The 25,386-nt window shown below is 37.8% G+C and overlaps 1 long non-coding RNA gene across 1 annotated transcript; it reads left to right on the top strand.

Moving 5' to 3' along the window:
• The first annotated feature begins 18,942 nt into the window (after positions 1 to 18,942).
• Positions 18,943 to 21,438, top strand: LOC125262861. Its single transcript, XR_007183644.1, has 3 exons — positions 18,943 to 19,132; positions 19,546 to 19,779; positions 21,211 to 21,438. It is a non-coding gene; the product is annotated as an uncharacterized LOC125262861 (long non-coding RNA).
• The last annotated feature ends 3,948 nt before the right edge of the window (positions 21,439 to 25,386 follow it).

Genomic DNA, 25,386 nt, shown 5'->3' with positions numbered 1-25,386 from the left:
ACATTGTTCAATGAGCAATAAATAATAATTACTATTGGCAGTGCAATAACAGGTTTGTTCTTACGTGTGTTGTGCTAGCAGAATACAGTCTTTTATTTATACAACATAGCTCAAAGTCAAATATAAACAGGTAATTTCCATTCACTCTAAATCACACACTTCTAAGATTTAAAAAAACTTTAAAAGCACATTTCACTAAAAATGTTAAATTAATTGTGTCATAGACTAAATAATTTAAGAGATTTTACATGATTTATTCAGGTAGATTCCATTAAAGAATCAAACCTTAAAAACTACTCAAAAATATTGTGTGTAATATTGTTACCATTATTTTTTTATTTTTTTTTAAGTAAATAGCTCATACCATTTTTTTTTTTTTTTTTTTTTTTTACAGTATAGCCTTTAAGAATAAAGTTACGGATGTTTTGTATTCCCACCCCCTCCCCAAATATATATATATATATATATATATATATATATTTTTTTTTTTTTTTTTTTTTTTTTTTTTTTTTTTCCAAAAGTTAATAAATGCTGTAAAATATCTTACTCATTGTTAGTTCATGTTAGTTAATGCATTAACTATATATATATATATATATATATATATATATATATATATATATATATATATATATATATATATATATATTACAGCATTTATTAACTTTTAATAATACAAATCATTCATTATAGTTTACAGTGCATTGATAATGCATTGATACTCATCATATTAACAGACTTTTGATCTTAAAAATGTATTAGTAAATGTTGAGATCATAAGATTAATAAATGCTGTAGAAGTATTCTTCCTTGTTAGTTCATGTTAACTAATGTTGTTAACTATTTTTAACAAATGAAAGCTTACTGTAAATTGTTACTTTTGTTTAGTAAGAATATTTGGTAACACTTTATCTTATAGTGTCATTGTCATGTATGCTACATGTAGTTACAATAGTAATAACTATATGCCTAATTACATGCAACTAACCCTAAACCAAACCAAAACCTAATCCTAACCCTATAGTGATTATTTTCAGATTTGTTTCAATTTTTCAAACTTTTGCTCCAGTATCCACCCACATTTCACAAACAAATGGATACAATCAATTCCTGCCTATTTTTTGTTTTTCTCTCATTGAAAATCTTGTTTACAATGTCACATAAACTAAATGACTTGTAAATGTGTTAATAGGAAACAGTGTAGGAAACTCTATATTTATATAATACTAAGTTTTTGTTAATATTTTCTAGTGTAAATAATGCCATTTTAATCTTGACTGCAGCCATAACAGCTTTAATTTTTGCATATAGCTTGCAGCTGGGAAGTTACAATTTCAAAGTAGTTTCCCCAACACTGTTTTGAAGTAATTACAGACTACAGTAGATTAAACCCAAAACATGCAAATACATTCTTGTGTGATATGAAAAATGTAAAACTTGTAGTCATACCAGTAAGACTGACTCCATAACTGCTGTCACGCCAAGGACATTAACAAACTCTGGTATCTCAGCTGTTTAGAGATTTGATGATGAGATTCGCTTTAGTGGTTGTCTAGATTAACGTCTAACCTCAAACTAGCACACATGAGTGGTGCAACACATAAGTGCTTTACAAACTGCTTACAGGTATACAGACTCATTTCATGTTCTGAATTTATTACTGGATCAGAGCGAATACACGGGTAAACAAGCTCATAAAGGCTCAAATGAGGAATAATTTAGAGTTGTTTGTGATGGTTTCAACATGTTCTAGCTACATTGATTGAGTTAGCTTTAAGCCATTGACATATGCCATATGACATCTATAAAATCTATACAAAAATATACATCTATGAAATACTGCACTATTCAAAGAGAACAAAAGGCATAAATGCATAAAATTCCTTTAAATTTATTCTAAAAATGTATTCTGAAAAATGTATCAGAATACACAGTTACTTCCGTTTGGCCTTCAATGGCAAAATATCATTTTTGCAGCCAGGTGATTGTACTTACCAGATCCACCTGGCTAATCAGACAAGACTTGACCATTTGGTTATAACTTCGGCCATTTTGCTAACTTCAACCACTTGCCATCTATCCCGCCAAACTCAGATCCCTTGACCTGTGCACTCAAAATGATTGATGGACAGAGTGTGTTTCTAAATGACTACTTTTCTGATTGGCTAAACAAGAACAGGCTGTTCCCCTGATGGTTTGTGTTTACAGAGCCTTAGGCTATCACAGATATAGGTGTGATTTTTCACGACAGATATTTTAGTGATATCTATCTGGGAATAGAGACATTTTATGCTTGTTAAAAAATTTGCTTACAGCACCTTTAACATAATCCGTATTTGCTTCAACAAAACATGGACATGCATCAATTCAGAGGTTCCTGACATAACCAGACAACACAACCACATGCCTGTAATTATAGGGAATTCATAAATGTTCCCTCAACTCATGACTCAAGACATGCCAAGACATGCAAGTCTACAGTTCTCACGCTAGACTGTGAGACTAATTAATTCAATATTGCAACTGAGAGATTAAAGTCTTTTTGCATGTGACAGTGCAGCGTGGAAAGCGTTGCTTTGATCTGCATATCTGTCCACTCTTTTGACTCCCTCACAGGCTTAATGAATATTTTGCTTCAGTTGTGCTGTCATCTCTCACCACAAAAATGACAAAACAACCAGCCACAGGATAAACTAGTTTATTGCACCTCAACCTCATCTTGAGTAAATCAGCATTGTTTGTCCTCTTTAGCTTATTCATTTGATTGTGATACAGGTAAGGGTATTGTCAAACCTTGCAGTAAAAGAAAAGAAACACAGAAAGTCATGCCAGCAAACAACTGTAATCGTAGAATTGCTTGCAGCCATCATATTCCAAGCATACAAATTACAATAATTTGGTTTAAGTTTGGTAATATTTTAAATTCTGTAAAAATATATATAAATTTAAAAAAAAAAATGTCTCAGGTTATGAATGTAACCATGGTTCCCTGAGAAGGCGAACAAGACATTGCCTTTTTGGATCAACACTATGGGGAACCAGTGTGACAGGTGTCTGAAATACGTATACACACAACAATTTCATTGGCCGACGACAGTCCACGACGTCACTACTGGAGCTCATTGTGCGAAGGCACATGCAATTGACGTCATCAACTTTTTTTGTCTGAAGGACACTTGCAGGAAAGCCAGAGGCATGGCAACGAGACACAATGTCTCATTCCCCTTCTCAGGGAACCATGGTTAGCTGTGCCTATGCACAACCACAATGGGTTGGACTTGTTTAGCTGGAGTCAGATGCATCAATCATACGGGGCACATCTTAAGACTCATAGACCGTCAAGTGGTAATATTCCCTTGACCATTACCCAAGCTCATATGCCCCGTGACAAGGAAAGCCCCAGTCTTTTTCTGCTGTCCTTCTGGGGCCACCAGTGGAGCCATCCTACTTAAAGACCCCTACGTAAAGGAGGAGGGATGTCACTTCTGCTCTGCGATTTGGCCTTGTTTACCAAATCACTTCCTTAAATTACTTCCTCCTAGCGTTCAGTCTCCCCTGAGCTCTGTTTTCATCAGAGGAGGAGCATGAGAGGCCATCCTCAGCCTCTGGCCTTGCCTCCAGTCCTAAGACTGTGACGGACCAGGTCCCCGAGTGGTTTTAGGCAAAGACTTAGACCAATACGGGATGTATCTCCTAAAAGCCGCCGACCTTGCCCTCACCTCTCTAAACCTTCCGATTACCATCTCTATAGACGTGCCAACAATTTCAGAGGGCAAGACTGATGCATCAATTCTCCTTGATGTCTGCCAACCACTAATGCCTCTTTGTGGCCACCATCACTGCCAATGAACAATCACTGGCACTGGCAGTTTATTTGGTAGCCTGGAGGTCCAAATCCGTGGCGTGGGGCAGGAACCGCCTTATGAGACAGTACCTGCCCCTGATCCAAGTCTTTAAGCAGATCAGTCTGGTACTCTTGCAACACTGTCATTGTGTGCAAGGAACCACTGGTCTGACCTGCTGCCACACATAGCATGGGGCGATTATGGCCTGACAGGAATTGCTCATCAAAATGTGCCATGAGCGACTTCCTGTCGTATCCTGTCCCCAAACCAGATCTAGTCTAGTCGTGGCGCGGGCTATCACCTTCAGCAACTTCTTGTAAGCAGAGCTGGCAGGCTGAGAGAGCTCACTATAAGCATTATCCTTGCCCTCATCAACCACATCCACCTCATCTTGGCTGGATGTGCCAGCAACATTTGTGTAGGCACTCAGCTCTCATCCCTCAAGAAAGAGTCAAGCATAGATGGAGCTTCTCACCACGATCACATCTCAAAGCATGCATTCAACTCCCTTGAGAGCCAAACACGCTCCATTCAAAAGTCAGGTTCTAATCACTCAATCGGAATGAAGCATGAACAGAGTCTGCTACCACAGATGCATCGCTATGAGTGCCTTCAACTCCCTCGACTATCCCTCGTGTGAGAATCAAGGAAGAACAAGACTTCTTACCAGTCTCTTTCAATCAGTCTCACAAGTGCATCATCATGAACACATCCAGCTTCCCTGAAGTCAAGTGCGGTCCACTCGTAGTGTTTGTTTTACACACGCATACAAACAAGCGTCTCCTGAAGACATTCAGGCTTCATATACATGTGAGTGCTCTGGTAGTGATGTCATGGAGTTTTGTTGGCCAATGAAATTGTCGTGTGTATACATGTGCTTCAGACACACTGGTCACACTGGCCCTGTCCCAAATGGCACACTCCATGTGAACTTTTGGTCTTGTGGACTTACAATGGCTGCTGCGTGCACGTGTCCGTTAAGTCCACAAGACCGTAGGGTGTCCCATTCGTGAGCACCCTCTTTGCGGTTCCTATGCGCCCTCGATGCGCACTTCTGCTGAGCCCACAAGACTGTGAGATACTCAGAGGACTTTACCCGGCAGTCAAAGCAGCATTACATCGTGAAAGTGCAGACTCAGAGGAAGACCGTGAGGGTTTAGGGTGCCATTTGGGACAGGGCCACTGATGGCGTCAATCCAAGAGGCAGTGCTGAGTTCCATTTTGAAAGGGAACATGTCTTTACATCTTGAACCTTTACTAGTGGGAATATTAGTACATATCATAATTTTCCAAAACAATTATCAAAGAAAAATATTGATTGATTGAAAAATATATATTAAAATTGCTGAAATTATAAGTGGCAAAGCATAACATCAAAGGGTCAGTGGCAAAAAGAATATCTGAGATGAAAAGAAAAATCTTTAAAAACTTGACTTTATTAACAATGTCAAATGGTGTAACTATCAAGTAGTATTTATTTATTTATTTACTTATTTATTTTACAAATATCTTCTTTTTTTTTTTTTTTTTTAATCAAGAATATCAAAATTGTTCTTGTACTTTAGGTTGTATCTTTTGATAACCTAAATTAACCTTGTGTTTCCATAAAGAAGTCCAAACATATAATGTTTTGCTTTATTAACAATGTCAAATAGTGAAACTATCAAGTAAATTTACTAACATGACTTTATGCTTCACACACTGAATGCATATTAGTGCACATATTATTGTATCATGATTTAAACAAATAAAAATATTAATTAATGAATTACCTTGCGGTTTCATAAAATGGCCCTATATATATTTTATTTTTATTTTATTTATTTATTTATTTATTTATTTTTTTGAAAATACTGACCTGTACATTAAGTTCTTTAGGTCTATAGAGGTCATTTCTGTGACATTGATTCATGTAATATGGTCTTCTTGTCAGTTTGACAACAAAATTGCTTCCTGTTAGTTGGTTTGTTTGTTTGTTTGTTTGTTTGTTTGTTTGTTTTTTTATATATTTCGTAGTTCTTTAGGACTATTATTATAAATTCTGCTTAAAAGTGATTCACGATTAAAGCAACTCTCTTTTTGAAATGCATTGTTTCCAAAGCATCTTTAGTTTTAATTTGCATTATCTGCTCCTATCTAGTGAAGAACAATGCCCAAAGCTGTGTACTGAATCTTTCAAGTGAATCTGGATCTATGACTAAGACATTTGGGAGAAAAACAACACTGAGGCAGGAAAGTATCATCTGTGAATAACTCGCCCAGGAAACAAAGGCACAATTACGCCGACCACGCATATGAAAATCAAATAGATGCTTCTAATCTTCTTAATCTCTCACTAATGCAGGATCTTTGTAGGTATTCTCATACTAAACTTTGAGTCGAGTGGTTCCTCTAGCATTAATGATGTAAGTGTTCTTGAAATGCTAAAGATGGTACCAGTCGAAAGCCTGTTCCTCACTCAATGACATAAGATCAATTCTCACCATAGTCTTTGTCTTATAGTCAGGCACTAAGTCAATATTTCTTTCTCATGATGACACAGGAATGGATGACACTGTCTTGTGCGAGTGTATGCTGCATGCTGGGACAAAATGATGGTCTGTTTTTGTGAAGAAGATAAGTTTGAAAACTCAAATGGAACAGTTTTTATATGGAATAATGGAGTTCTGAATCCAGCAATAGCTGTAAACTACACCATAGTATTCATTTATATATTTACAGGTCGCATATTACTTTCAAAAATGTATGTATTCATTCATTCATGTTTTATGGTTTTCTTGTCACCTGATAAGAAAATGGGTCACTTGCATTTGGTGGATAAATGTTTAATTTGTATGTTTTCAATACAATAACAATAATTTACTGTTCTATTAATTGTTCTTAGAAATAAAATAAAACTTTTTTTAAGGTTTTTATTCAATTTAATTTCAATAATTTAGATTTAATCTCTATAATTGTTTTTTTTTTTTTTTTTTTTTTTGGCAATCAGATATAAAATATATATTTGGAAGCTAAAAAAAATGTTCACCATAGAAGAGGTGTGATTAGTTTGTATATGAATGTACATATTTTTTCATGTCATTTTTGAACAAATTGGCACAGATTCCACTGTGTACATCAGAACCACACCAACAAATTGGTATTTCTTTGTCATGCATGTTTGTAGGTTTTCCAGTCTTTAGAAGTTCTCCTGAGAATAGATATTGAATGTTTCAAGTTAATTAAGTAATAAGGGACGTTTAAAACCGAAAGCAGACGCCCTGGCCTTATCTTTGCTCCACTGAGATACCAAAACTGAAAGTTTCTCTCTATCTCTCAACAAGGTTAATAGTGCATTTCCATACCTGCTATTATAGGGGTAACCTTGAATTCAAGAGATATTCCCTTTTATTGTGGGTTCAAAAAGCATGCAATGAAATTTTATATTTTTAATTCAACCACGTTTACACTTTGTTTGATATAGCTTTATTTCATTAAACCAGTTCTCATTGTTTTTGTGTACATTTTCTGTAGAGACTATCGCTGTCATATTAAGCACACATTCCTGACTCAGTTATGTAAATGAAAACAGCTGTTTTTTTCTTTCTGTGTACATTTCTCCGACACGGCCAATTAATCACTCTTAAGCAGCACATCAGTCTCTAAAGGTCCATTCCTCATCTTATCTTTTCACTGTAATGACCCGCAGCATTTCAAAAATCCATATTCATCTTCAGCCCCGCTGGCACAGCTGTCAGATTGACTGATTGATAGATGTGTTCACAGGTGGTAGAAATAAGAGAGGGGTATAATTAGGTTCTTGTTTTTTGGGATCTGCAATCTTAAAAATAAAAGTTTGAAAAGGAGGTTTTGCAACAAAATGCCATAGAAGAGCCATTTTGGTTCCCCAAAGAACCTTTAAGTAAAGAACCATTTGTCTGAGTGTAAAGAACATTTTAATAATCTGAAGAACCTTTTGTGCAATGGAAAGGTTCCAGGGATGTGAAAGATTTTTTATGGAAACATAGATGCCAATAAAGAACCTTTATTTATAAGAGTGTGGAAGAAATAGTGAGAAGTCTTTCTTTCCTCTTTTCACAGTCCTTAAACAAGTTTGTCCATGAACCTCATAGACCAAGTCCTTAATGAAATAGGTTGCTGGAAAACTACTTGACAGATCCTGACCAGAAGGTGTCTGGTATGTTTTGAGTTTATCTCCTTGTTTAAAACTGATAACCTCATCCAATCCTCTCAGAGCCAAATAAGGAGGGATACTGAGTGTCCTATCATTCCAGGGAGGAGTTCTTAAGCATTGCCAAAGACAAGGTTCATTCCTATTAGAAGTTGTTTGGCTTGGCCCTGTTTTAAGTTCAGTCACTCAAGCCAACAAGTACATCTGCGCACCGCACCTCCTTGTACCTGTTGAAAACATCTTACACAATCCATTAGAGCATCGTCACAAATCGCAGAATTTGAAAAGAGAGCCGTCTTAAATTCTGCACATTGAATACAAATCTGAAGATAAATAAACTCTCAAAAAGTCTACTTTTATGTACGGTAATGGAGATTGATATTTGTTTGTACTTTCTAACTTTACAGACCAGTGTTGGGGAAGCTGTTTTGAGCTTGTAGTTTGTTAAACGACAAGCTGCTCATAATTTAAAGTTGTTAAAGTACTGTTAAGTTAACCAAACTAGTTAGCTATAGTTAGTTAGTTAGTTCCACTACAAGCTAGTGACCTAATTATTATTGGTAATTACACCTTATTTTCAACATGATCTCATGAGAATACGTGTGTATTTTTACGTAAAGTGTGGTTCTACCACACATATATTTACTTATGTTTTCATATGCACACAAACCTACAATATTGACAATATTTATAGCACTAAAACGTAAAAATACTTATGTATTAACAGCAATAAAATGTAAATCATTTACGTATCCAACTGTGAATGTGTCTGAATTCCCATGTATTAATATTCAAATCATTATCAATATGTTTTTAGTCGAATTCATTTTACTCATCTACTTAATATGAAATAACATTTCTGTTCATGACTTGTGCTGCAAAATCGTTTCGGAGGATTACATAATGTTAAACAAGACTACACTTTGAAACCTTAAAATGAATACAATTTCTGTAATTGTTTAACCATTTTGTAATATTTAGTTAGTTTGCTGTGCGACACAGAAGGCGTTTTCTCCTATGCAGCGACTGACAACAGTAAGGTACACCAAAGCACAACATGAATTCACAAATCACATCAATTTTATTTGTTTGCGGTACTCCAAATCTTTAGAATCCATATATTTGCAAGGAACAGATCCAAATTCAGCCCTTTATCTGGTGATCTTTATCTTCATTCTCAGCAGCTACCGTCACAGTCATAGGCCGCGCTCGTTGATCTGTCTTGCCAATTGCTTTCATTTGAAAGTAGCTAAAACTGGTAGCTAAATGCCACTAGATGACATCATAATGGCAAAATCATTGATCTATATAAATATGAATATCTTTATGACACGAAATATTTTTCTCTGAAAAAACTTAAGTATTTTTACGTTTTAGTGCTATAAATACATCAATATTGTACATTTCATCACCTTTCTAAACGTACAAAAATGTGTCTTTGAAAGTTACATAATAATTCCTACGTATTGACTGGCCAGGCTGTTATATTACATGTGTGGGTTTCTTTAGTAATAAGGGTAAATTATGCGTAATTAACTGCAACTAACCCCACGCCAAGTCCTAACCCTAACCCTACAAATTATTAACCTAAATATCACATAAGTACATATTGTTCAATACTATACTATACTATAATATATATATATATATATATATATATATATATATATATATATATATATATATACACACACAAACGTTTTTGAAATTTTATAATATAATTTTTGAAATGTTATAATAATTTATATTATTTGTTTTTTTTTTTTATATTATTATTAATTATTAATTTAATAATAGTATTTTGCACCGAAAAGTCATTCTCAGTATATTACCAAAGACAACAGGTTTCGTTTTTATTTCATGTTAATATAATATTTAAGAAAAAGAATGTCGTCAGTCACAACAGACCAAATGGTTTTAACTAAATGCATACATTCATGATGGAGTATAATGTATGGGTCAAATTTGTGAAAGGTTGCATGGAGTTTATATTTCCTCAATGGAAAATAAATCAAAACGCCTCTTACAAGAGTAATTTATGTGTCCCTGCTGGCGAATAAAGCGATGCTCCCTTTTGTATCCGTAACATTACCAGCTGGAGTTGCCTTCTTTGGAAGAAACGGTGCCAGAACAACATCAAGTATTAATCACACCATGTCCTTTTCCTGACACCATTCCAAATGCCTTGTTGTTCACTTAGTGCAAAACACTCAGTTGCTACGCTGAGCCATCCATCCTTTTGAGAGGGAAAGTAATCTGACTTATGTTTGAATAGCATTTGATGGGGTCTGAGCAAAGGCAGCCTGGCATTTTATGTCTTCTTTTCCTCCTAAACAAGGATGAAAAGCAATTTATACTTTAAAATCCAAACTACGCCCATGATGTCCGCACATTTCCCTACTCAGAGAAAGGTTACCTTGTAAAGAGGTACAACTATACAGCCATGAAAATGACTACTTCTTTTCATGCAGTGACAGATAGCTATCTAGTACTCCACTAGAGTTAGAGCTAGAACAATTTACATGTTGTGTTTGGACAAGGCTTCCATCATTGGGATACCAAAGCACATTAATCAGTCACAGCACCAATAATAATAATAATATGGCAGCTTTCACATATTTGAACATATAAATTTAGATGAAACAGGCTGATGTCAAAAGAACTTTTGAGTTTCACAAGGAACTTTTTATTTTCTGGTTGTTTAGATAATCATCATGTGCTGGGGCTTGAAAGTCAGCGTGAAGCGTTGTTTGAAACCCATTTTGCTTTACTGTATTTTACTGTAATCTAATTTAATCTTATCCATCAGCAATTGACTGGACGGTGAAAAGTGGTTGGAGTTGATGATTTCATGTTGGCTTTAATAAATTCTAAAAATGAGCATAAAAACTTCTGCGCTCAATTGATGCAAGTCATTTTTTTATCTGATAAGAAGACATGCGCATATACTGCAATGAAAATACAAAAAACTCACGTGACTAACAGTGAGCCTAAACAGTGGATGTTATTGGATAACTGGAATAACCAGCAGACAAATCACATCGCACAACATCTCAAATGTTGGTTTGGTCATTCTGAAATGCCTGAGCCAGTCTGTCACCAGAATGATTTGGTTTAATTTCCTTTCATAAGCATCTCACATGATTGGGTTCTTAAACACCAGCATCCGAACATGACAGAACATGACAAAGTTTTGTCTGCACGCTCCGAGATGCAAGACATTTATGATGTATGAAAAAAGAGCCATAGTGCATCAACTTGCATTTTTTATTAGAGGTATTTTGCAGCACTTTCCCAGGAAGTGACAATTTTGTTCTCTTGAACAGATGAGATGGAACACTGCTTTATTCATGGGATTCATTTATTTATGCGATATTCCAATTTTGCGCACAAGTTAAATTCATAGCTTTGGATGGAAAGCACTGAGTTTATAATGGACCATTTTCACATTTCCATGGTTCTCAGAAGCAGAAGTCATCATAGCTGGGTAAACTTCAGTTGCTACCCAGGAAAGTTTGAGATTAGTTTGAACAAACTCTGGTTTTTCGGGCTCAAGAAGGTGGATTGGTAACTTACGCTACATGGCTAACCTACTCCAGAGCAAGTTTTATTCTTGGTTAAAGATTGCAAACCTAAAGTGGACCAATCAGCTGTGAGTAAAGTAACATGAATCTGATGCAATAAAGCTCTAAACCTCTAAACCTCTAAAACTCTAAACCTACTCTGAAACTCAAAGTTTGTTCAGCTAGCTTCATGCAACAGGCCTCTAGTGAACGGAAACTACAACAATCTACAAGAGCATCTTATGACATGTTTACTGGCATGAGGGTGGAGCAACCTGTTACACACATGTGATCCACCAATAGCAATCAAATCATGCCATCCAATCAAATCCCCATGGACAATATCAAGCCCAGCCCTACATTTTTTTTTTTTTTTTCTTCATGTTCAAGCAGCTGTATATCCGCTTGGATATACATTCACAATAGTTTTAATTTTCTGAAATATCAGTTCAATTTGATAGTTAAATATTTTCTCATATAGTATATATGGGTGTTGAAAATATATATCTGCCTATATATTTGAGAAAAACGGCAAACCTTGGCATTTGACTGTTTTGGACCCATTGGATGAAAAAAAAAAAAGTATTGAGATTATTGTATCTGCTTTGTGAGTGTTCGTGAAACATATTTTGGCAGAGTCCAGAAAGAGAACTGCCTCTCTGTATTTTATTATAGCGAACTTTATCAAACTTTAACTTAAAAAAAAAAATAATAATACTAATAAAAATAAATAAATAAATACGGAACAAAGAAGCCAAATCTATCTGAGATATTTGGAAATGAGTATAATGTTATCCAGCAGTAAGATGTTTTCATTTCAGATAAATGGCTGTAGATTGTGAAGGTAAACTGGCTGTTCTAGGATGTTGAACCATCACCCGTAGTTCCTTTGATCAGTGCGTCTTCTCCAGAACTCAGACTTGTTTATTTGATTCAAGGTGATATGAAACATACCTGCATTACTGCATTACTTATGTTTCAGATTCATATCAGCCCACACATTACTGTTTCTTTCTGTATGGTCAGTATGTCACATGCAGTGTGATGTTTTTCGTGATGAGATATCCTCTGCTATGCAGGCAAGATGTCTGATTTCCTCCTTTCTTCCAGAGGTTGTTGTTGAAGTGTTTAAAGGGTCATGAAACCCCAGAACACATTTTTTTTGAGCTGTGAACAGATATGTATAGGCTGCACATCATTGAAAACACTAAATGTACTTATTAATTATATTTATACGTTGAAATGAGTTATTTTTGCTTTTTTCAGAGCAATTTCTGTCTTCCGGTTTGAAAAGCAAAGTCGGAGCAACGTCACAAAATATGATGTCATCGTGTACTAGAGCAGTGGTTCTCAAACCTGTCCTGCATGGGGACCCCTTACCGCTGCACATTTTGTATGTCTCCCTCATCAGACACACCCAATTCAACTCTTGCAGTTTCTACTAATTAGTTGATGAGTTGAATCAGGTGTGTTAGATGAGGGAAACATGCAAAATGTGCAGTGGTGAGGGGTCCCCAGGACAGGTTTGAGAACCACTGTACTAGAGGAAGTTTAGGTGCAGGTGGTTTGTTTTGCTGTGATCTACCAGCACAAATGTTCGCATAAGATCGCATTGCAGTGGAGAATTCAAATGTCACAAAAGTGCTGTTCATTCACTTCTGCGTTCAGACTAGAGGTCTTCACGGGTCCAAAAATTCATACCCAAACCCGAAGAGACCCGTAAATGTGCTGCACGGAACCGACCCGGCCCGACTATTACTTTGAAAGTTGGACCCGAACCCGTGCAGAACCAAGAAATGCCATAAATATACTACCCGAACCCGTCTAAGCTGGACCCGAACCTGACCGGACCCGTCTGGACCCGATCGGCACATAGGTCTATTCCACAGCAAATTGCTATTAATAAGTCAATAAACAAGTTGCGAAAATAAAACGTGTTGTCTTACCTAATATTAGTAGGCTATAGCTTTCTCCCTTGTACCTGACTGTGATGCACTTGTCAAGAAAGTTCATCCGTTATTCCTCTTTTGCCGATTGAAATGCTTAATCCACTCATTATTCCAGCTTTAAAAGTTCACTTGCTGTCACGATGACAAATGCGACTTTGCAGTTTTGCATTATTTCGTTGTGTCTCGAGACTCGAGTCAACTCACATAATAAAATAACTTTGACTGTTTGCCCTTTTGAACTATAATAACGATTGCTTGTTCAGTGACATGGCCGCTGACGTTAGCATTACTTATTTGCGGTCATTTCTGTGCTTTCTGAGCCGACTTTAGATATAACAAGACGGCATAATGTTATTATAAAAACAGGAGAAAGAAAGTGCGTTCACATGAGACATGCGCGTTAGCTGGAGCAACCTGAAACATAAGCTTTAAGCGTCACAGAAAACATTTGTGTGATAGTTCATATTTTGTTAATGATTTGAAATAGGCTATGTTATTTAAATGCGAATGTGCAAGGCTACAAGCAGTTCTTGAGATTTGAAGTTTGTTTGCATTACTGTTGCACACGATAGGAATTGTAAAACTCGATGATCACCGTTCGCTTGCATTAACTCCGCCCGCTCTGCTTCTGATGGCTGGGGTCACTCGTGTTTTTTCACCTTATTTCCCAGCTCATACTTTGCAAGTTACAAAACACGCACAGCACTGACTGACTCCCAACACGGCTGGGTGATCTCCGAATCAAATTGGCTCCGGTATACACACAATGTTAATCAGACCCCGGAACCGAAGTAATAGATTAGGACCCGACCCGGACCCGGCTGATCATTTAAAATATAGTCCCGAACCCGTACGGGTCCCGGGTCGGGTCCCGGGTCCTCGGGTCTCGGGTCTTCTTTGTAGACCTCTAGTTCAGACACGTGAGCCGTATGTTTCCCCCAGCACAGCAGCACATGAGTGTTTTTTGTATTTTGCCAGCGATGAGTCAGAACTGGAGTTTGAATATGAACACGTGAATAATTGTTATGATATACATGCGGAGCGTGCATATGATCGGTTTCAGCGCTGAGCTCCGCGATGAGTTTAACAACACTATCCACGTGGATTATAGAGCATAAAGTATCCATGTTTAAAGTTTTTATAGATGTATTTCACACATTCTCCTGCACCAAACAAGAATCAGCATGGCTTATGAACACATATTTCATCAAGTCTTCTTCAAATATATGTGCAAACTCGACACAGTGTATCTGAACGCAAAGACACGATTATTCTGATGGACAAAAGACTAGTGCTCATAAACATAATGAAAGTATTAGCCCTTTTGAATATTCTTGCGCATTTGTCCCTTGTGTTTGGGAGTTTGTTGTCATTTTTCTCCATGCTCATATTCATTATTCTGTATAATGAGTTTGTTGTATGTCTCTGTTTCATTGGTTGTTCTCTCCCCTCATCCACCCTCTACAATCCCACTTTTCCAGAGCTTTACACGGCCATTTTTGTGTGAGCGACCAGGCTAAAACAGGGGGGTTTCATGACCCTTTAAACTACTTCCCTCCACCCAAAAAATGGAGAATGAAGAAATTCCATACAGAAATATTTGGAAATATGACAACATCGAGTCCCACCCTACATATTTTTTTCTTGTTAGAGAAGCCATTTCCAGAAGTCTCGTGTATATATATACACACACATCACAATATTGAAGAAAAGAATATTGCGACTTCTGTTTCATGCTAACTTTAAACACTCCCATCTTTATTGTCAAAATACATTCTTAACCCAGTTTATCGTTCATTGACTACTATTAGCATGCCAAACATGGGTTTATTTCCCCCAAAAATGTCAATATTGAGCCCCCCAGGCACAATTTAACCATTGAGAGATCAGTAAATGTCTTTCCATCTCAACCAATAGCGAGAGTTTGGGCCGTGGCTAGTGTTGTAGGAGCAGCCAGAGGGCGTTTAGAGATTGAGGGACCACAGCTGACATGTTACATAGGAAAATGCTTTGGGTACAGGAGTGCAAGCCAAAATTCAATGCATTTAGACTTTCAATGCTTAAACAGGTCATGACCACGTCAAAACGAACGAGGCAGTGCGATGCAATACGCTACAATGGATGAGAATACAACTTTATCATGCACACGTTCAGAAAGACAAATGTTCCAGTTTATATTGTTTATTTTGATGTGTCCAGTAAAACGGCCTCAAATACGTATTTAGTGTTTGCTCATCTGCAATATGTCTCTAAGACATTTCCTGTCAGATGTTAAATAGACATTTAGAAAATGTCATTAAGATATTTGATTTAGAGTGAATGTAAAAGTGCTTTTTCTAAGATGTTTATCAGATGTTTGCACACAACAGATTTTAATCTGTTTAAAGATTAAGTGCTCTTTAGCAGACATCTTAGAGACATACCTGTGCTCTCTGGGTAATGTCAAAAATGTGCCTGAGAGTTAGTCTACTCAATTGCATACTCATCATGACACATAGCAACACAGCTAAAAGTATTTCTAATATGCTGGACTTTTTATTGAAAGTAGCCTATTTTTACCTATTGACACATGCCTTCACAAGTTGGGGAGGTGCACTGTGCAAAAGGAGCTTTTGCAAAATATGCATTATTTTTTTATGTTCTTTGTAGGCTCCACTAGTGTTGCAGAAACTACATACTGCACATTTAAGAAGGAAAGAATATGACTGTTTCATCCGGTTGTCGAGTGAATATTTAAGCTTATAATATATAAATATATAAATAATATTTATGGAATACTCTTTAAACAGATATAACCCAAACCTATTTTAGGACGTTAATGTCATTGTTAAATGTTACTGTCATAGCCGCCAAACTCATACAATTACTGTTGTGATGACAACGAATTTTGCATAATAATAGAGACAGACAAAGTAATAAGTGAAGAATTGCGGGCATGTTAGGTGAACGATCTGATCAAATATTAACTCAGGGACTTATGTGTGTGACTGCACACTCCAAACCAGAAATAAACTTGAAAGCGTGTCAGTCAAGCAGACAGGTGACGAGATGAAAGGAACTGTTAAAGAAAGATAGAAATGGCCAGAGAGAGAAAGAGAGAGAGAGAGAGAGAGAGAGAGAGAGAGAGAGAGAAGGGAAGAATGAGTAAATTTGCTGTTGTACAGCCTAAAGCAATACATCTCCCTCGAGACCCGTCTCACCTGCTAGACTGACAACAGAAAAGACGAGGAAAAATGGGTTGGGAGAAGTTGAAAAGTAATCACATACCGGAAAGGTCTAGACTTCCGAGCAAAAAATGCCTCTGTGTACTTTATTGTTACTTATTGAAAGATGTATGGGTGAATCATGGATTTGGTGTATTCACTATCATATACAAATTGTTAGTTCATTGAAATACCGGCCTGTCCAGAAAGTTCATTGTGTTATAACAGAAATACAAAGCAAATGACCACTGTAGGATGAATCATTGATTCATGCTTTTGTTTGGTCTTCAGCAGAACAGCTCAGTAGTGATTCATCTCTCACCTGAGTGACTTCAAATGAAACCTCTTAACTGATAAACTGCGTCTGGATGCTTGTGACTAAATTCGATCTATCATTCTTACTGTGCGTCATTTTATTTCATGGAACTAAATGGTGAATGATAGATTGTGTGTTCATTCACGCTGAAAACAGCCTGTAGACATCAACTTGGTTCGCTTATGAACTGAAAAGGAATGTAAATTAAAGTTCTTTCATCTTTTACTCACCCTCAAGTCGCTCCAAACCTGTATGACTTTCTTACTTACGTGGAACACAAAAAGAGACATTTCACAGAATGTTTACGCTGTTCTTTTCCAGAAATGAACTGAATGGAGACAAATGCCACTGAGCTCTTAAATTTACCAAAAATATTCTCCACATCACTGTTGCACTATATTCCAAGCATTCTGAAGCAGACATGCATTCAAATATGGCACATCAAGATATTTGATGTAAATCATCCCAAACACCATTGGATTTTGAGACTGTTTGTTTAGAAATGTAGAACATTTTCATGAGATTTTCTAATCAAACATAATACTATATGATAATTATAAAATATAAATAAAATTATATATTAAAATCTAATATTTAAGCTAGTTAAATCATTAATCATAAATGCTGTAAGTGAATTTAAACATCACATCATTAAAATGTAGTAAAATAATGAAAACAAAATATTTATTTTTATATTTGTTAAAGATTACTTTAACTTATGACAGCAAAAGTAAGCAAAATGTAAAAATAAGGCAAATGAGTAGAATATTAAATTTCCAGTATTGACCATTTTATATCCAACATGGATTGTTGTAGAAAAAAAAAAAAAAAAGTTAACACTTTACAATATGGTTCATTAGTTAACATTAGTTAACTACATTATTTAACATGATCTAATAATAAACTGCACTTTTACAGCCTTTATTAGTCTATGTTCTTGTTAATGTATTAGCAAATGTTGAAATTATTAAAATATTGTTAACATTAGTTAATGCACTGTGAACTAACATGAACAAACAATGAACAGCTGTATTTTTATTATCTAACGTTAACGAAGATTTGTAAATAGAGTAACAAATGTATTGCTTAATGGTTAGTTTCATATCATATCATATCATATATCATATCATAAATTTAAATGTAAATTAACTCGTCCTTGATTAAAATAACAATAGCTATGTTTCCATCCACCTATTTTTATGCAAATTTTGGGATATCACATAACAAACGCTGGATGGAAATGCCAAGACGCACATACATTCTAAAAATGTGCATAAAAACTTATGTGCTCAATTTATCCAATAAAAAGACAAATGCCATGAACTACAATGGAAACACATTTACAGAATAAATTCCTCAATGTGCAAAAAACAAACAAACAAAAAAACACGCCTGACTTTGCCTCATCAATGGATATGATTGGCTAACTGGACTAACCAGTGGACCAATCACATCGCACAGCATCTCAAACGTTGGTTTGGTTGTTCTGAAATGACTGAGCCAAAGTCTGTCATTAAAATTATTTGGTATAATTCCTTCTGAGAAGCGTCTCACACGATTGCATTCCCAAACAGCAGGTATCCGCATTCAAATGCGAGATAACATGACAGCATTTTTTATTTTTTTTTCATTTCATTTGCGTGCAAGTCATTTATGATATATGAAAAAAGAGCAAATGTTTTATACAATATTCCAATTTTGTGTATAAGTAAAATTCACAACTTTAGATGGAAGTATAGCTAACAAGAATGCCGTTCGAAGCACTACAGTTGCAAGGTAATACCAGGTAACCATTATCATCGTATCTCATGAGAATGCAAACAGAGCCAGTGACCTCAGCTTTTCAGAGTTCATTTCCTGTTATGGCTGACTATTCACAACCAGTCATAGTCTTGTATTAACAGATCTGAAACCTGCTTGATGTTTAATGTCGTTATTTGAGTGTGTCTGGTGATTAGCCATGCTGTCATAACCTGAGCCAGATGAGTGAATAATGGCAGTGTATGTTGGTGCTCTTGACAGATCAAGCCCGACTGACGGCTCCAAGGAAGGCGTAGCCACTGAGACTTCAGCCAAAACAGTCAGGTAAGGCACGCAAACACACACACACTTGTATATGTGGTTTACATGGACTCTCCATAGACGTAATGGTTTTTGTACTGTACAAACTGTATATTCTATCCCCCTACACTACCCCTACCCCTAAACCTACCCATCACAGGAAACTGTCTGCATTTTTTGAATTTCAAAAAAAAAAAAAAAAGTATGTTTAGTATGTTTTTTAAGCCATTTAGGACACAGGAAGTGTCCTAATAAACCATGTTTACGTTGTAATACACACACGCACACACACACACACACACACACACACACATTTCTTTTTAGATAACATTACTTAGTGAATATTTACACTAAAAGTTTACAATTACCCTGAAATGTGAATTCAGGTGTGCTGATGATCATTATTTACTGTTTTTTTTTTTTTTTTTCCTTTTCAGGCATTTGAAAGATTTAAACTAATTGGTGTCAACAAAGTATTCCACTGTTTACTTTAAATCCCTGGTGCTCAGGTAAACCGAAAATAATGAAGGCTACTCACTAAGCTTTTCCATTCTCTCCAAACTTCTGTCTGGATTTGGACAGCAAACCACAAAGCGCCTCTCAGCTGACAGCTAGTTAGCTGCCCTGTAACACTCAGAGCTCATTTATGGCTTACTGTGTTCCTGTGTTTTGTAAGTTTTCTCTCCCATAAACTAACTTTTTTTTTTTTTTTTTTTTACTGCTTTTGTATTAGAGTTTGTACCTTTCATATTAAAGTAAAGAGAAAAATGACTTCTCCCACGTTTTGTCACATTTAGGCATTTTCAGTTTAGCTGAACTTTGAAGTTTTAGAATTCGCTATACAATTTAGAGTTCAAGTTTTAGAATTCTGCGGAGATTAGAATGTAATCCTTTTGGCTTCAGATCTTTCCACAGAGCTGCCTCCTGTAGTTAAACTCTTAATTATGCCTTCCACAGCTAATTACAAGTTGTTAAAAGAAGAGTAGATAATTAGTAATTAGTAAAAGATCTGAGAACTGGTTTAGTGACCAGATTTTCTCAGTTGTACTGAGATGTTTGATGTCCTTTCATGTCATTTGCATTTATACACTTAAACAATCCACATTACAGCATAAAAAGGTATATAATTATAGAGATATTACAAAATAATTATGTTTAAATATTACTTACAGTATAATAACTATTATAATAATTAAGTATAAGGGCTTTTAGGTAGGTAAGGACACAACTCTGATTTTTCTAAAACAAAAGTTATTCAGAATGTATTTTTTTCCTTTCCTAGAAAGCAATGCAAAGCTGCAAAAAATAAAATTAAACAAAAAAAATAAATAGAAAAAAATGCTCTTCTTCACTAGTTTTGTCTTGTTTTCCAAACATATATCTAAACATTCTAAAATTAAGATACATTCACTTGAGAAGCTAAATGACTTGAGATATTAAGGTGTAAAAAATGTATTAAAATTAAATACGTTTAAGCTTGAAATAAGAATAAAAAAATACGGGGTTAGAAACAACAGTATTATTCTGACCCCACTGGCAGATATGTTTTTCTTGTTTTAAGCAAAATATCGTTAAGTCATTTTGCTTCTTAATGTATCTTGATTTAGGAATATTTGAATATTTGTACATGAAAACAACAAAACAAACAAACAAACAAACAAACAAAAAACTGAGGAGGATCCTTTTTTTATGTAGTGGAAGATATCGAAATCTAGGGAGAAAAAAAAATTTCAAAATGAAATTTCAAATAAAATTCATCAAATTTATAAATTAATCAGTATATTAACTTAACTACATTTTTTTTTTTTTTCATTCATGTAACAGCATTTAGCTTTAGTACACTGTAAACATAGATTTTCTGAGGTTATAAAGATTATTGGAGTATGTTTTACAAGAAAATACTATTTCAGTTGTTCTACTTAAAAAATACTTTGGGATTAAAGCAGGTTTAACTCGCTAAACAGTTCCAGGTATGGACAAAAAAAGAAAACGAGAGATGTGCTACAAGCAAATTTAGCCAATACAAGTTCTTGTAATGTTGCACATTACCCGAAATGGCTTCCTCTGAGAGTTAGCTCCTGAAAATGTCCTTCTCTCCACAGGAGCAATGTCTTTACTCAACAGAATGGAGCTGTCCTTTTACTAAGGGTAAGACCTGCAAAGAAATGACCTGTCACCGTTGTTCAGTGTCTACCTACCTTCTCTTTTCTTTTCTTGCCGTTTCTATGACTACCAGCTTCTCAAGAGCTGAGGTGCATTTACATTAGTGCCTGTTTGCAAGCATATTCACATATTTGCAAACAGACTTTTTTTTTTTTTTTTTTTTTTTTTTACAATCAGAAATGTACAGTATGTACATAGCATTTAGAATGCTAATCCAATCAAATGCTAATGATCGTCTTTCAGATGATGTTGCCCCTTTAAGGCAATAAAGTTTACTCAGCACCCACTTAGCAATGTCTCTGGTCAGCTACTTTTGAAAATGACAAAACATTTGCTGCATAAACTCTTGCAGAAGTGCATTTGCTGCAGCTAAGAATGATAGCGTTAGCCTAAATGGCACAATAGTTTTTCAACATAGCAGTTACCATTTAGAAATCACCATTTTCTTGGCTTGTAATGAATGGAGAAAGACTACAATATAAAACCTGACAACTGGTTTCTAAGCTTTGATTTCAATAACATATTTCAAATCAGCAATGCAATCTAAAAACAATGTAAATGTAGCCTCTTTATCTGAAATCATGCTTAAACTGCATTCATGCCAAGTAAAATATGTTCATGCGGAAATATTTAAAATGGCAGCAGCTTCAGCAGTAAAATGTAGATCAGAAGTTATTTCATCATATATTTCTTTATAATTCCAAGAATTGACTATTGCTAATGTGTTAATTATTCAGTAGTCAGTGTTGGGGAAAGTTTCCTTTAAAAGTAATGCATTACAATATTGTGTTACTCTTTAAAAAGTAACTATTGCGTTACTTAGTTACTTTTTATGGAAAGTAATGCATTACATTATTTTTGTGTTATTTTTTCTCATCTGGGCTGGGCTTGCTTGCTTGCTTTTTCATAACAAACAAACAAACAAACAAACAAACAAACAAAAAGTTGAGGAATAATGTTTTTTTGCTAGTGTGTTATGTTCACACAGCCCACACAACGCCTCTGCACTTCCTGTTTCTCTCAACATGAGGACAGGAGAGCTGTCTGTCAATAAATGGGAAAACTTCGTACTCTGCATTACTTATTTGAAATGTTACTTTACTCGTTACTTGGGAAAAGTAATCTGATTACGTTACTTGCATTACTAGTAATGTGTTACCCCCAACATTGTTAATAATAATATGAAAATGTATTATGGTTCCCTTTCAGTCGGTCACGTTCGACGTACGTCAGTAGTGACCGACGAATTGGGATATCGCTAGAGAGCCCTATCAGCTTCGAGTGAACTAAAACAAGCCAATGGAATTGGTGTGCGATATTTGCATAATGCGCACCGCCTCCGACAGGTGTATATAAATAGGAAGCAGATGCAATCGCACTCTGTCTTTCGCTTCGGAGCCAACAGTTGGTGTCCAGCTTCAGACTTCACAAGAGTGAAACTAAACAGCCTTGGAGATTCAGCGTCTGTTTGTGTTGGCGTTAAGGCACAACAGCGAGGTCGCGAGCTTCCCGGGGAGCCTGAGCTTAAGCTCTCAACTGCTGTTTTAACAGCAACTGAATTCCCATATAAAACGCAGTTGTCTGTTGCGATTTGGGCTGGTTCCTCCCGGTGTGTTCGGGGAGTGGTGTACCTGAACACATTGCGTCACTCCCTGTGTGCTTCAGCACGAGAGAGCTGACTCTTCCCCCTTCTAAAAGAGCTTCACAGACAGACACTGCGTCTTTTTCAAGACGTCATTCTGTCTGTGCGTTTCTGGAGGCGGTCGTTTCCTATCCTCACTGACGGCCACAATCACTTTCTCTCATGTCTGCTTAGCGTGCTGAGACTGTGTTTGTGGGTGGCTCATATTCTCTTATGAGAATATGCCCACGTCGGCGCGTTGTTTGTCTTGCCTTTCTCGTAAGGGCTTGAGCGTTCAGCGCGCCGTGTGCCGTCGAGCTGCCGGCTGACAGCGCGCGTTGCCATGGAAACCCTGCGCGTCGTCTGGCGCTCTAGATGCACGGTCGAGACTCGAGCGCCTTTAATGAGGTGGAGTCCCCTCACTTATTCCCCGATCTAGTTGATTTTTCTGAATAAGAAAAATACTACTTTGTTTAATAAGCCTGGGTGACCAGAGGATCACAGTGGGGCTATACCCGCCGAGCCATTCTCCGTGGGCCCCCCACTCCTCTAGTGCATCGCAAACATGTTGTGACTATGTCCGTGGGTGGTTCATGTTTAATAAAACATGGCCACGTCGGCGCCCAGTGCGCCATGTGTCGTCCAGTTGGACGGCCACGTTCACTGTCCAACGTGGCTGGTAGCTTCTGCTTGGATTGCTGGTCCTTCTCATGAGGGACCTAGCGTCTTAGTCGGAGCTCCAGCAGAGGATCAGATGTCGACTGCTACATTGGAGAGAGTATTGTTGGGCTCTGAAAATGAAGATGATGCTGAGCGTCACACAGTCGTGATGTGCTCATGCTGAATCAGATTCAGACTTGACAACCATGCTTTCCCGGGCCCCTGGGGGCGTTGTGTGACGCGCACTCGCCTTGCCCCGCCCCCTGTGCCCGGACGTGCATTGAAAAACTTGTCAGTTTTGTAGCCTCTTTGGTATTAAATATGGAATGCCAAGGGGGCCATAATCTGCATTACAAGTTTTTTCTCTCTCACTACCCTTTAGGGTGGGGTCGCAGTGCTACGGGCACACCACCTCTGCCCTGCATGGGTCTTGGCCCCCGGCAAGTCCGTGGTAGGCCAAAGCACTCATTGCATGTGGGTAGTTCTGAGTCAGGGTTGAGCTACGCATGATACAGGTCATAGCGCAGGCCTCTGGCCAGACAATGTCCACCATGGTGGTCCGGAAACACCCCTGGCTGGTCTTGCTGGGATGTGTCATCGTCAAGTACACTTTCTCGATGTGCTCATCTCACAAGCTGGCCTAAAACCCAGCCCGCTCTCCCCGCAGCCAACCCAGTTGGTTAGCAGGAGGCGGTCCTGGGGATATGGTGACCTGCAGCTGAAGTAAACAGTTCTTTCCCCGGAGGAGGGCCGGGTGGAGATTTCTGGTCTGTTCCGCCGCTGGCTCTCCGGAGTCCAGCGGTACCCACGAATAGAACTGTTATCTGATCCTCCAGGTCCCAAGAGGGTGTGGCTGGTAGTGTGCAAGGCCCCCCTTGCCACTCTCAGCCCTCTCTCACTTCACCAGCAGGTTCCAGTGTGGTGGTTCAGGCCGCACCCCATGTGCCGTCTCCCATTCACACTGCTACCTCGCAGAGTCTGACCACACTCCGGGCCGCTCCCATGCCGTCCGAGTCGGGTCCCCGTACTCTGCTTGCGGCTGTCAGCGTGCGAGGCCCTGCCTTGTCACGTGCAGCCCCCCTCACATCGCCAGCAGGTGGCAGTGTGATGGTGCAGGCCGCGCCCCGTGCGCCGTCTCCCATACGCACTGCTGCCTTGCAGAGTCTGACCACACTCCGGGCCGCTCCCATGCCGTCCGAGTCGGGTCCCACTCTGCCTTGCTGCCCCACCCCCGGTGCGTCTGTGGTGCCTTTGGTCCCGCTGGCTCGGAGTCTGGAGGCGTGGATCACGCTTCCCAGCCCGTCCCGCTGGCTCATTCGCACTATCAGACTCGGCTATGCGATTCAGTTCGCCCGGCGTCCCCCGGTTTTCAGGGGTGTCCACTTCACTCAAGTGTCGTTGGACAGTGCACCTGTTCTCCGGGCGGAGATTGCTGTCCTACTGGCGAAGGATGCAATCGAGCCGGTCCCTCCAGCCGATATGAAGTCGGGGTTCTACAGCCCCTACTTCATTGTACCGAAAAAGGGCGGTGGGCTACGGCCAATCCTGGATCTGCGCGTCCTGAACCGGTATCTTCACAGGATGCCGTTCAAGATGCTCACGCAGAAGCGCATTTTCGAATGCATCCGTCCCCGGGATTGGTTTGCAGCAATCGACCTGAAGGACGCGTACTTTCATGTCTCGATTCTGCCTCGACACAGACCCTTCCTGCGGTTTGCGTTCGAGGGTCGGGCATATCAGTACAAAGTCCTACCCTTCGGGCTGGCCCTGTCCCCCCGCGTCTTTACGAAGGTTGCGGAGGCGGCCATTGTTCCCCTCAAGGAACAGGGCGTTC

The sequence above is a fragment of the Megalobrama amblycephala genome, linkage group LG2, assembly GCF_018812025.1.
Source record: "Megalobrama amblycephala isolate DHTTF-2021 linkage group LG2, ASM1881202v1, whole genome shotgun sequence".
In the NCBI taxonomy this organism is placed as follows: Eukaryota; Metazoa; Chordata; class Actinopteri; order Cypriniformes; family Xenocyprididae; genus Megalobrama; species Megalobrama amblycephala.
This window is presented reverse-complemented; position numbering and strand designations above follow the sequence as displayed.